Source organism: Podarcis liolepis (genome assembly GCF_965112155.1).
Source record: "Podarcis liolepis genome assembly, chromosome: 11".
Taxonomy (NCBI): Eukaryota; Metazoa; Chordata; class Lepidosauria; order Squamata; family Lacertidae; genus Podarcis; species Podarcis liolepis.
This window is the reverse complement of record NC_139565.1, coordinates 5,871,575-5,884,404: the sequence shown is the minus strand read 5'-3', so window position 1 is coordinate 5,884,404 and position 12,830 is coordinate 5,871,575. Positions and strand designations below refer to the sequence as shown.

Genomic DNA, 12,830 nt, shown 5'->3' with positions numbered 1-12,830 from the left:
GAGTGAAGTTTTTTAAAATTGAAGAAATTAGATTTGTATGATTTTTAACTATTCTTTAATCTGCTTCTGGGCAACAAAAGTGATTTGGGTCAGCTGTTATTGCATTAAACTTTAATTTTCTTCCACGAGCACAGGATTATATAAAGGAGTATTGGATTGCACTCAGCATGGATTAGCTGAGCGGTGTCTCCTCTGCCAAGGACCAAATGGATTTCCTTCCTTTTGTGATTTATATTTTTATTACTCTCCCCCCCTCCTTCTAATTCCCATTACCCTTCTGTTTGCCAGCATGGAGATACCCTCAAGAGCAGCAGCAAATGCAGGCAGAATTATTGGCTTATTGAATGTATTTATGTTCCAAGGTTCCTCAGTAGCCACTTTCAGAGGAACAAAGTAGCCCCCCAGCCACAGAAGCTCTCTGTCTGTTAAATCAGGGAAACCAAAACTTCTCAAGGCAAACAAATCTATTCTTTCCTTCACGGTTTTTTTTTTTTAAATCCGCGATTAAACTTTTGTTAAATAAGATATAGACAATGTTTTTTTAAATGAACTGCTTGATCCTGCGCCCCCTCCCTGCAAGTCAATTGCACCAGAGCCTTACAAAAAGGATTATCTTTACAGCTTTGGGGAACAACCTTTTTTTTTTTTTAACAAGAGTTATAAGTAGTTGCAGTGGACACTAAAGTAAGGCAGAAAAGAAGAAGAAGAAGAAGAAGAAGAGTTGGGATTTGATATCCCACCTTTCACTCCCTTTAAGGAGTCTCAAAGCGGCTAGCAATCTCCTTTCCCTTCCTCCCCCACAACAAACACTCTGTGAGGTGAGTGGGGCTGAGAGACTTCAAAGAAGTGTGACTGGCCCAAGGTCACCCAGCAGCTGCATGTGGAGGAGCGGAGACGCAAACCTGGTTCCCCAGATTACGAGACTACCGCTCTTAACCACTACACCACACAAAAATAAAGGTGTTTTGGGCAATAGTGATGACTTTTCAGAAGTAACAATATGAGCACAATCTAGGACCCTCATAGCACAGCCCTGTGTACATCCAGTTAGAAGTAAGCACCACTGAGTTTAGTTGGACATACTCGCAGGTAAGCAGGTGTGGGGTTCAACAGACTCTGAATCAGGGGTGACACGTCCCTTTTCACCACAGGAGATGAAACAGGAAATGCCTCTCTGCCCTGCTGCTGCCGCCACTCCTGCCACAACCACACCCTGCCACTGCCACCACCATGTGCCCTGTCTCATCAGCTGCTGGGAAAGATGGTGTCAATTTCAGGCAAGATCTCACCCCAAATGAACACAATTTTTGCCTGAAATCGGCACTGATGCTGACACTGCTCCTTCACCACTGACAGAGATCTGTGGGGTCTCGTCTTGGGAACTTCTGCCGCCTGAGGCAGTGGCCTCACTCTGCCTAATGGCTGGGCCAGCTCTGCTCTGAACAGATTAAATAGAATCTGAAAAGACATGCATAGGTATGACACTATAATGCTGTAAGTATAAGGCTGTTGAAGTCAGTGGAACTTACTTCCTAGTAAATGTATATAGGATTGCAACCTAAAAGAGCAATTCTAAACATCAGCTGGGAGCCGAGCAGTGGAGCACCACAACTCAACAGTTACTTAGGGACTCGTTGTTAAAACTGTGTTTATGGAAGACTATCTTACTCGGCTACGAGTGATCGCCCAAAGAAGAAGAAGAAGAAGAAGAAGAAGAAGAAGAAGAAGAAGAAGAAGAAGAAGAAGAAGAAGAAGAAGAAGAAGCCATCAGGACAGCAGATGGGGTGGTTTGACCATCATTTTTGTGGCTCTGCTTCGAGGCTGCCACAGCTGATAGACTCAGAGCCCCCCTTTGCTGCCACCATAGGTGGAATCTTGTGGTGGTTTCTGTGGTGGCCTTCATGCATTCACACCATTATTTAGTCAAATATACCTCCCTAGGTGATTGGTCTTTATTTACTATGTTTACTGTAGGTTTTCTAATGCACCTTTACCTAACTGGAGCCTCTGGAGATCAAATCATGTAAGAGGAAGGAAAAGAGACAAGGCACCAACCCAGAATTTTGAGAAAGGAAACCTCAAAGATATACTGAAGAGGTATGGTGTTGAGCCTATTATTTTGAGTTCACAGCAGTGATGGAACAAATAAGTCTTCAATACTCCCTCAAAGACTTATAACTTGAGAATTTTTTTATTAATCAGTGTGCCTGAAGAAGAGTCGTTGCCATGAAATGCTTTAGACTCTATAAAGTGTATATTCAGTGCACCATAGAGGTTCCCTCGCTCAATATTACGATAATACAAAATTCATAAAGGGAAGAGTGTGTGTGTGTGTGCATGCATGCATGCATGCGCACGCGCGCATTATGGTTGCATGTGATCTGAAAGAAACTTAGGCCTAAGTTAACAGTAATAAATGGCATTATTTCTGGTTCATCTTTTAAAAATAAAAAATAATGAGTTCAATTATTTTGACCCATCTGTTTTTAAAAGAGGCCTAGTGTTTTCTTATATACAATATTTTTTTCACAGTACATTGGGAAAATATGACATTAAATCAATTATGTGCAATCTGATCAAGCCTTTCTTATACTGGAACTACTGTCAGAGAAGCCATCCTGTCAAAAACAAAATCAGAGAAGATATTTTCTGCTGCTTCCATCAGACAGAGGAAGAGATTCCCTATGGTTGCTCTATGACATGCAGTTTGTGACAGTTCTAGCACTTTGATGTACAATCATGTGCTTTCGCCTAGAGAAAGACAAACTTCAGCACACATGGCATATAAAATCAAAGTCCATGGCTATCTTTCCAGAGAGCTCTCTGAACCCATGGGCTCATGAACTGCTCCACTGTGCATACTGCACTGGGACTTTCCCCTCTCTTCCTGTGTGTTATCTTCAGATGGCATGGATTCTCTTCCTGGTACAAATCTACTTTTACTAGTTTTGAAACTCAGCAATTATAACTATACTTACACACTTCATAAGTAAGGCACAGTGGAATGGCAGAGTTGGCCCTGATGTTGTGCAGCTTCCTTCCACCAATGTCCACACATTGAACATGGACACCTGGAAGGAAAAGTCTTGGTGAGTCCATCTTTACGCACACAGGGTTCTAGCTCCTGTGGAAGCATATGCACATTGAGGCCTGGGTGCATAAGCTTTTCTCCCGCAGAAGGCCACACTCATTTTTTGGCCACAGGAAGGATCCATGTGACCTCAGGGTCAAGGCCAAAGGTCTTGCTATATCATTCATAGATGACTTAATTATGGGTCCAGGTTTAACACATAGCAGAGCGGCTCCCTCATTGTGATCTACTGAAAGTCAATCCACTTCCCTGTAAACCTATGGATTGCCATCACAGGATTAACATGTGAAAGGGGCTTATGAGAAGTGAACACTGTAGGACAAACCCTTAAATCACTGCTTCTGTGAAGCAGCTGATGTTTGCAGCTTGCTTTTGTGGTGTAGAGTTTGGAAAGATAATATTTATTGTAACCTCAGGTCCAGGTCTTAGAAAACTGATTTTTTTTTGTCTGCGAACATAAAATTTTGAATAGCCTCCAGTGTGCCTCTAAAGTAGCACAAAGGACCAGCATCTGCAGAAAATCCATCTATAAAACAGGGGAGGTGGGAGGAAATGAGGGGCTTGAAAGGCAGCTTTGCTCCTCACTCTCTGTAAATATTTTTTTCCCACTCTGAAGGATTCTTCGTACTATACCTACTGCTGCTTCAACCAGACCAGATTCATTTCCTAGGAAACATACTTAACTAAGTATTTTAAGTATTTGCTGAAGTAATTTTAGTTTTTCGAAGCTCTACATAATGTAAAATGAGGCTTCTAGCTTTTTAAATTTGACTGTGACCTGTGCATTACTCTCACAATCCAAGTACCTTTGCTAATCCCCACCTATTTTTAAAAAAGAAATGAGTATTCATAGTCATGTAAAGTCACTTAGTTAATGCCTTCGTTAGTGACTTTACTTGTGTATTTTATTGTCCTTAGTATTTTTTATTTCTTTGCATGTACTAGGGGCCAACTGCAGTTGTTCAGATGGTCCAGTTAAATGGATTTTTTGGGAAAAAATCCATTGAGAAAATCTGTAGGTCTCAATGTTGGCCTAAAATAGAAAATGTTGGGATGTCTCATAGACATGTGGAAAGGGCATCTGTAATGTTTGCAAGGAAGTTTCTAACTTTGGCAGTACGAGCATTAGACACAACTCTTCTTATTAAGGACCATTGAGCAACCTTAGGTAAGTTTGAGAGGAAATAGAGGCAGCTGGTGGTGCTATCTAGGTTAGTGAGGTTGAATATCATAAAAATATTGTTATTCTGAGATAGAACAAGGTATATTAAATACTTTTAAAATGTGCCACAGCAATCATAATGATGATATATATTCAGATCACCATTGGAATATATGTAATCATTACAAAATACATAAACTAAATGAAAAGGTTGGTACTTGGTACTTCTAATGATGATAATGTTCCTATGCAAAATAGTCCAGGAGCAACCAGAGCACTCCACAAAATCTTAAAAGCTGTAGCTATTTAGTCAAATGAATATTAAATATTTGCAGATCAAGTTATTGAATGTAACACCCCTTTAAAAGAACAAAGGAGCTCCCCTCAACATCATGGGAATTGAGGCCAAACTCTTAAAATGTGCATAGAAATTTTGGTCACAGTTAAATATACCCCATAAATCTACTTTAAATCATTTCTGTTGCTGAAATACCCAATTTAGTCATCCATGGTTTATCATTTTTTACCTCCAGTTAATTGGTGCTGGAGCAAACAAAGATTCGCCCAGACCCTGACCTAATTTAACACAGACATTTGTTGACTCTGAGGACAAAGAATAACTTAGACTGAGTGGTTCTGAATTTCTGCCATATGCTGTAACATATGTAGAGGCAGCTTGTCTTCTTCTCCCTCAGATTTGTCAGGGTGTGGAGTCTTCACATTCATAAAGCTACACTATTCTCCAGACCCATTTCTCACAAAAATGATGCTGTTTGTTTTCTGCAATTTTAGCAAGCTATAGATAGAAAGTGGGTGTAGGGTTTTTGCTTCTCGTCTTCGTTGTGTTCCTGCATCTTTCCATTATGGCTTATCCATGGCTGGTAAATGGTCTCAGTGAGAGCTATAACATTGTTTACATCCTGCCCTTCAACAGGTTCACAGGGAAGGCCAGACCAAAATATGTTCCTACCCAAGGCAAATAAAAAGATTGAGCTCCTGTTGAACCTGATTTCAACACTGGCAATGGGGCGGTGTCCTCCAGCTCACCTGAGTGCAGCAGGCTAGCAGAACAGGGCAGGTGATGTAACACACACAGTCCTGTCTTCCAACACTTTGCCACTACTCTCTGTCCCTTAGCAACTGCTGCCTGAAGTGCCCTCCGTCGTCTAACAGTGAGGCTGTCTCTGATCTGAGGTGGCTTCTTGAGGAATCATTTTGTGCCCAGCAGTGGACTAAGGGTCCTGGAACAAAACCGTGTGGGCTTTTTACCCCTCCACTCACCATAATCTTCCATGTATCCTACTTTGTCCTTACTGCTTACACTTACTTTCTGTCTCCCTCTGCTTACACTCAAAACAGGCTGGTGAGCAAATAGTTATTTTCAGAGCCCAAACTCTATCTCATAAGCGGCCCCATGGCTTTGTTTCCAAATCCCAAAGTGATTCAGTCTGGGTCATGTTTAAAGAGTCATACACAAGCCGGTTGAAAATGTACTTGGTTTGACATGTTGTGCTTGTATGAGAGAGAAACAGCATGGGGGAAGGGAGAGAGGGAGAGACTGGGGGTTTGTGAAGAATATTTGAATTTATATTTAAAATACTTTTATCGTTTGGCAGCGTCTACGGGCTATTATAGCCCAAATCTTTCCCAGTGGTTTGCGTTTCTAAGGCAATGTGGTTGCAGAGGGTGTAACTGAGGTTGGGATTTGTCATGATATGCTTAAATGGGAAGGCCACATGTTGACATAAATTCAGTTCAGTGTAAGCTGACTGTACATATGTTATGGCATATGGCAGAATTTCAGCCCCGGTCCCTCTCTCTCCTGCCTCCTCCTCAGAGCCACTAAAAAGCAGTCTCACGAGACAACCCTCTGCTAAATTAGGTCAGAGACTAGCATGCCATGTGGCAACTCTGTTGATGGATAATAAGGGTGGGTTATGACTTGAGAACCAGTATGGCTTTTCTTCCTCAAGGAGACTATTTAGTGTGGATTTTGTTTTTCCACAGTGCAGATCAGTGCATTTCTTCCATTTAAAAGGGTGCATGAAGTTGTCACAGGATGTGCCACACTTTTAAATCAGTGCTTTTGTTCTAGAAAAAAGATGCTGGTACTGTACACCCTGGAATACCCCCAGAAAAAGCACTGGTTTAGATGTATGTTAATTCATTGTCCACAATTTTGCTTGCCACTTCCTGTTTGGCCTCTATGCATCGTGGTGATAAGATGAGATGAGAAGTATACACAACCCTGTGGCGAGTGCAGCTCTTTGCTTGTGAAAGGATGATTCTACCACAATTATTGTAACCAGTTGATTTTAGCACGACTCTTTGTTGTTGTTGTTTAGTCGTTTAGTCGTGTCCGACTCCTCATGACCCCAAGGACCAGAGCACACCAGGCACTCCTGTCTTCCACTGCCTCCCGCAGTTTGGGCAAACTCATGTTAGTAGCTTCGAGAACACTATCCAACCATCTTGTCCTCTGTCGTCCCTTTCTCCTTGTGCCCTCCATCTTTCCCAACATCAGGGTCTTTTCCAAGGAGTCTTCTCTTCTCATGAGGTGGCCAAAGTCTTGGAGCCTCAGCTGCACGATCTGTCCTTCCAGTGAGCCCTCAGGGCTGATTTCCTTAAGAATGGATAGGTTTGATCTTCTTGCAGTTCATGGGACTCTCAAGAGTCTCCTCCAGCACCATAATTCAAAAGCATCAGTTCTTCGGCAGTCAGCCTTCTTTATGGTCCAGCTCTCACTTCCATACATCACTACTGGGAAAACCATAGCTTTAACTATACGGACCTTTGTTGGCAAGGTGATGTCTCTACTTTTTAGGATGCTGTCTAGGTTTGTCATTGCTTTTCTCCCAAGAAGCAGGCGTCTTTTAATTTCGTGGCTGCTGTCACCATCTGCAGTGATCATGGAGCCCAAGAAAGTAAAATCTCTTACTGCCTCCATTTCTTCCCCTTCTGTTTGCCAGGAGGTGATGGGCCCAGTGGCCATGATCTTTGTTTTTTTGATGTTGAGCTTCAGATCATATTTTGCGCTCTCCTCTTTCACCCTCATTAAGAGGTTCTTTAATTCCTCCTCACTTTCTGCCATCAAAGTTGTGTCATCTGCATATCTGAGGTTGTTGATATTTATTCCGGCAATTTCAATTCTGGCTTGGGATTCATCCAGTCCAGCCTTTCGCATGATGAATTCTGCATATACGTTAAATAAGCAAGCCAGATTAAACTGCCCTGATTTAAACTTTAAATCAGATTTGAACTAGATAGTGCTTCAAAGAGAGGACTGCCTTCTGTAAAGTAGGCCACAATCATATGCATGAAACTTTGAAAAGGCTTCCCAGCATAAGAACTTAAAGTTGTCTCTGGTTGGTTGGGATAGTTGGAGTCAGTGCAGAGTGTACCCATTTGAACTGAGATATGCATTTGAACTGTTTGTGGAACATGGCAGAAAGAAAGAGCTGAAAGCTGGTCCTGCAAATGAAATTCATAGCTGACTTCCAAAAATTCCCTAGCATGTTCAAGGCCAACTCTAACCGAGAATCCTGTCACCCCGAATGTCACACGGAATGTCATCCTCTTTAAAATGGCTTTAGTTATATAATAATAATAATAATAATAATAATAATAATAATAATAATAATAATAATATAAAATTAGCTACACATTTAGATATTTATCCCCATGTGGTAAGTAAAAATGAAGGCATATTCTAAAGTCAGAAGAGGAGCAAAAATAATGATATACTCCATGTGGACCTTCATCTAACTTGACGTAATGGTGAATTGGTGCCAACATCAGGCTGGGAGTCTGAATTCTCAGGTCTGGAAAGGGGTCTGGCTGAAATGGAGTGCCACAGTTGGGGCTGCAGACTATTTCCTTGTGAATGTTTTGCCTTTTTTTTGGCAGGGTATACCCAGTGCTTTCAGCTCATTTTACATGGTGGCAGCAAAGTCTGATGGCTTGCACTGTGCTGTTGACAGGTTAACAAGAGATTCTCCTCATAAATGTAACCCCGGCAAATATGTTCCCAGTAGCAGAATAGGCAGTGATTTAAACCCTGCTTTCGACAGTAGCCCTCTCCAGTCATTCTCCTCTCACAATTACAATCCTGCTCATTGCGCATAAAGATTACCAAAGTCCGCCCCGTCCAATGCATGGACCACCATGGCAGCTAGACATATAATGGCAGGATCAGGGCTTCAAGGTGTGACCCTGATCTCCCTCTAGAGAGAAACAAGCAAAGTGGGCTTTGGTCAACTCTGAATAGGCAATTTCCCCACAACAACAAGCCTATTGCATTTCCAAGAATGGTTCACCACCCTTGGCCCATCTGATCTTGTAAAGGTAAAGTTAAAGGTACCTCTGACCATTAGGTCTAGTTGCAGACGACTCTGGGGTTGTGCGCTCATCTCACTCTATAGCCAGAGGGAGCCGGCGTTTGTCCACAGACAGCTTCCAGGTCATGTGGCCAGCATGACTAAGCCGCTTTTGGCGAACCAGAGCAGCCCACGGAAACACTGTTTACCTTCCCGCCAGAGTGGTACCTCTTTATCTACTTGCACTTGAAGTGCATTTGAACTGCTAGGTGGGCAGGAGCAGGGACCGGGGAACGGGAGCTCACCCCGTTGCGGGGATTCAAACTGCCGACCTTCTGATCTGCAAGTCCTAGGCTCTGTGGTTTAACCCACAGTGCCACCCACCATATTCCTGTGTTAATAAAACTAGTTAACTAGGTAAAGGTAAAGGGACCCCTGACTGTTAGGTCCAGTTGCTGACGACTCTGGGGTTGCGGCGCTCATCTTGCTTCCGGTCTGCAAGCCCTAGGCTCTGTGGTTTAGATCCGTGTCCCTATCTGATCTTGTACTCTAGTATAAATGAAGGCAACTCCATGTAACTCTTTCCCCCTCTTTTCTCTCTAGTATGGAGCTGCCTTTAGTCTTCTTTGATGTCTCCCTGCCAACTCCATCTTCACCATGTTATTTTGTGGACAGTTGTGACTTTCAAGCAAGTTTTCTTATATTATCCTCTTTATTCTTCTGCTTTTATTTTGGATTTTTCACACATCCTTCACATTGCCTATACAGTCTCCAGTCAAAGACCTCTAAAACCTAAATACTCCTTTGCACTTCATGGCTATTCCCTTATCACATGCATTTTCTGCTGCCTCAAGGCAGATCTGTTTCTTTGGTGGTGTGTGTGTGTGTGTGTGTGTGTGTGTGTGTGTGGTGGGGTTATTACTGAAATCTCTCCCCTCGCCCCCCACCCCAAGCTGATGGAAGATGTGTAAATGTGTCTAAAGAGGAGAACAGCATAACTTTTTTAAAGCAGAGCTTTGGGAGAGACTGAGTCTCTGGGGCTCCCCCCTCCCATTAAAAATGAAGATGAAAAGAGCAATATCTGCACAATACAAGCAAAGCAACTTTAGTGCATTATTGTATCCCCCTCTCAGCTTACATCAGAAAAAAAGGAAGCACCTTTGCAGCTGTGCATCAATCTCTTGCTTTTTGCTAGATAGCAGAATCCCCCAGTCATCCATGGTCTGGATTTACATTATTCCATTAAGTATTGATTGTAATGCTTGAAAGCTTTATTGTTGCTATTTATCAGAGCTTTTTGCACTGAACTCTGTAGAAGATAATACTCCCTAGTTGCCTGATGTACACTTACAGCTCAGTCAGGCAAAAATGTGCTAAAGGAGGTAGTGTGTGTGTGTGTGTGTGTGTGTGTGTGTGCACGCGCGTGCGCACACACACACGATCAGATTATTCATAAAGGACATCTCTGTTAACTTCCCCAACTTGCTCAGTGCATTCTGTCAATGCACATTTCCCCATTATTATCAGCAGAGTGATGTGAATGAAAGATCTATACCAATTATCTTGCCTGTGCATGGCTTGTGTTTATATATGGAAAGAGAGAGAGAGCTCCATTCAGGTATTAATTCATGTACAAATGGCCCAGTGATCTTCCTGCCTCAGCAGGTCGGTCTTGCTCTCCTTCCTTATCAGATGAAGATTATTATTTTGTTCTGGTTGGCTGTTTAGGGTTGTGTCTGCTAATGCTGCCTCCATCCATTCTGCATTCAAGGATCATAGGGTCTTCATGCATACACCTGAACATGCACAAGCTCCAGTATGGATGATCCTATACCCTGCAAAAGGACTTCAGGTTGTGTGTATAGGAACCAATGTATATGTGTGTTGATGTATTACTAAGATTTTGTGCATCAAATTTAGAAGACTTCCAAATCAAAAACTCAAATGGGACCCTTCAGAGACATTTGGGACTTGTCCAAACTGAAGCAGATTATTTCTGAAGCTCACTGAATTGAAGTCGGGGTTCTGGTGATTATGAGATTTGAACATTAAAAAAAAATCTTCATACAGTATTTCAGTAAAAAGTAAATATTTAGTTCTAAGCTCGCCATGTATGGAAAATGGCAGATGGGTAGAGGGTAAAGGCTCTTTTGTGACTGATGTCCATAGCATCTAATAAGAGGAAATGATTTTACTTGGGCTCTCCAGCCACAGTGATTTGGGGAAGTAATAGATCACTTTGTATTTTCTGTGCGCTTTACTTGTTCTGTTAGTTGTGCTTGCTTGGAAAACGCTGGACACTCGAGTCCTTCTGCCTCTGGATCACACACAACTACTTCTGTCAAATCAGTTTACACTTAGTTTCTGTGACTTTTGGTGCCAGTTCAGCAGAACATAAACCTGAAATTGTCACACACAAACCCTAGTCCAGTTATCAAAGCTGCTTGTCCGGAGGCACAACAACTCTGCCAAAAAAAGCTGTCTGGAGTTTCACTGTTTGAAATATGGCAATCCTAAAAGAAGGCCCTCAGATTATGATCAGTGTCTGGGTCGGTTCATATGGAAAGAGGTGGTCATTGAGGTGTTGATCCATTTCCCTGGCACCAAAACAGATGGATTTTCCTTCCTGTTGGGACCAAGGTGGAGAAACACACACACACAAAAGGAAAGGCTGCCCTCACTGCCGTTCTACCCTACAAATTCAAGCACGGCAGGGTTTTGGATCTGGCAGTTCCTCTGCCTTTCATCCTCCAACACCCCTCTGGACTGCTCTCTTATACGTGTTTCTACTACAATTTGCCTGACATGGCTGCCAGTGTATTACCATATACTAGGTATTACATGTTTCTATTACAATTTGCCTGACATGGCTGTCAGTGTATTACCATATACTAGGTATTACCATATACTAGACGCGGGTGGCGCTGTGGCCTAAACCACTGAGCCTCTTGGGCTTGCTGATTGGAAGGTTGGCGGTTCATACTCCACAACGGGATGAGCTCCTGTTGCTCTGTCCCAGCTCCCACCAACCTAGCAGTTTGAAAGCACACCAGTGCAAGTAGATAAATAGGTACTGCTCCGGCGGGAAGGTAAACGGCGTTTCTGTGCGCTCTGGCACTCGTCACAGTCCTCCGTACGCCAGTAGCGGTTTAGTCATACTGGCCACATGACCCGAAAAGCTGTCTGTGGACAAACGCTGGCTCCCTTGGCGTGAAAGTGAGATGAGTGCCACAACCCCATAGTCGCCTTTGACTGAACTTACCTGTCCAGAGGTCCTTTACTAGGCCACAGTACAATAATCTATGACAAAATCTCTCTTAGGATATATACTCACAAGCAGTGGTTTTGCAGTTTGCAACTGATTTCCAGAGGAGTTCTCACCTCAGCTACTATAGAAGGAATTCAGTTACAATCTCTTTTCTCTATACTCTCTTCAAAAAAGCTTGACACACAAGGTGGTGATGTCCATTTGCCCAGGGATTTACTAGAATGCAGAAAGCATAGAGCATTCTTATCTTGTTGCAAGCTGACTCCAACTAATGAAATAAGTTCCCTGTTGCCCAGGAAATGCTCTGACTGTAATTGGTAGATAACTGATTTTGAAAATCTTTTTTAAAAAGGCAAATGTAATGTCAGAGCTGTGTATTCTGCGATAAAAAGATAAAAAATAAGAACCCCACACATAGATAGCCAAAATTTTGTGCCAAGAAAAAGACAAATTAATTATCCTACCAAATTAGACAAATTGATTTATTTTTTGATAGTTGCTTATGTTGCATAATTTAGCAGATAATATGAAATATCTCATCCTCAGGTATCCTGGGGAAAATTCTACAATAGCAGTCAATGCAGAAAAACAATGTATTGATCACCAGGAGCCAGCATGACTTTATCAAGAAAAAACAACAACAACCCATGCCATTCTGCATTTGTGATAGAATTATTAGTATCTGGTAGATCATGGGGATGCTGTGAGCATAGTGTATCTTTATTTCAGAAAAGTGTTTGATCAGGTCTTCCGTGATGTTGTTCTTTGTTGACAAGATTGCAGAATGGGAATTGATCTATACTTCTGTTAGGTATATTCTCCGATGGCTGAGTATCCACACACAACCATACATGAATGGCTCGGCATCAAAATGGAGGACTGAGTATGGTGCCATGACTTTACCTGCTCCAGAACTGACGTAACTTGGTCAACGTGGCCTGGTGGACCAAATGGGGAAGACTGGCAGATCTAATGAGGCATGGGAGCTGGAGG

The 12,830-nt window shown here is 42.4% G+C and overlaps 1 long non-coding RNA gene across 1 annotated transcript in view; it reads left to right on the top strand.

Moving 5' to 3' along the window:
* Positions 1-1,978: 1,978 nt before the first annotated feature.
* Positions 1,979-12,830, top strand: part of LOC310688536 — a 33,693-nt gene continuing 22,841 nt past the window's right edge. The window contains exon 1 of the long non-coding RNA XR_014517017.1: positions 1,979-2,097. This is a non-coding gene — a long non-coding RNA (uncharacterized lncRNA). The remainder of the gene's footprint in view (positions 2,098-12,830) is intronic.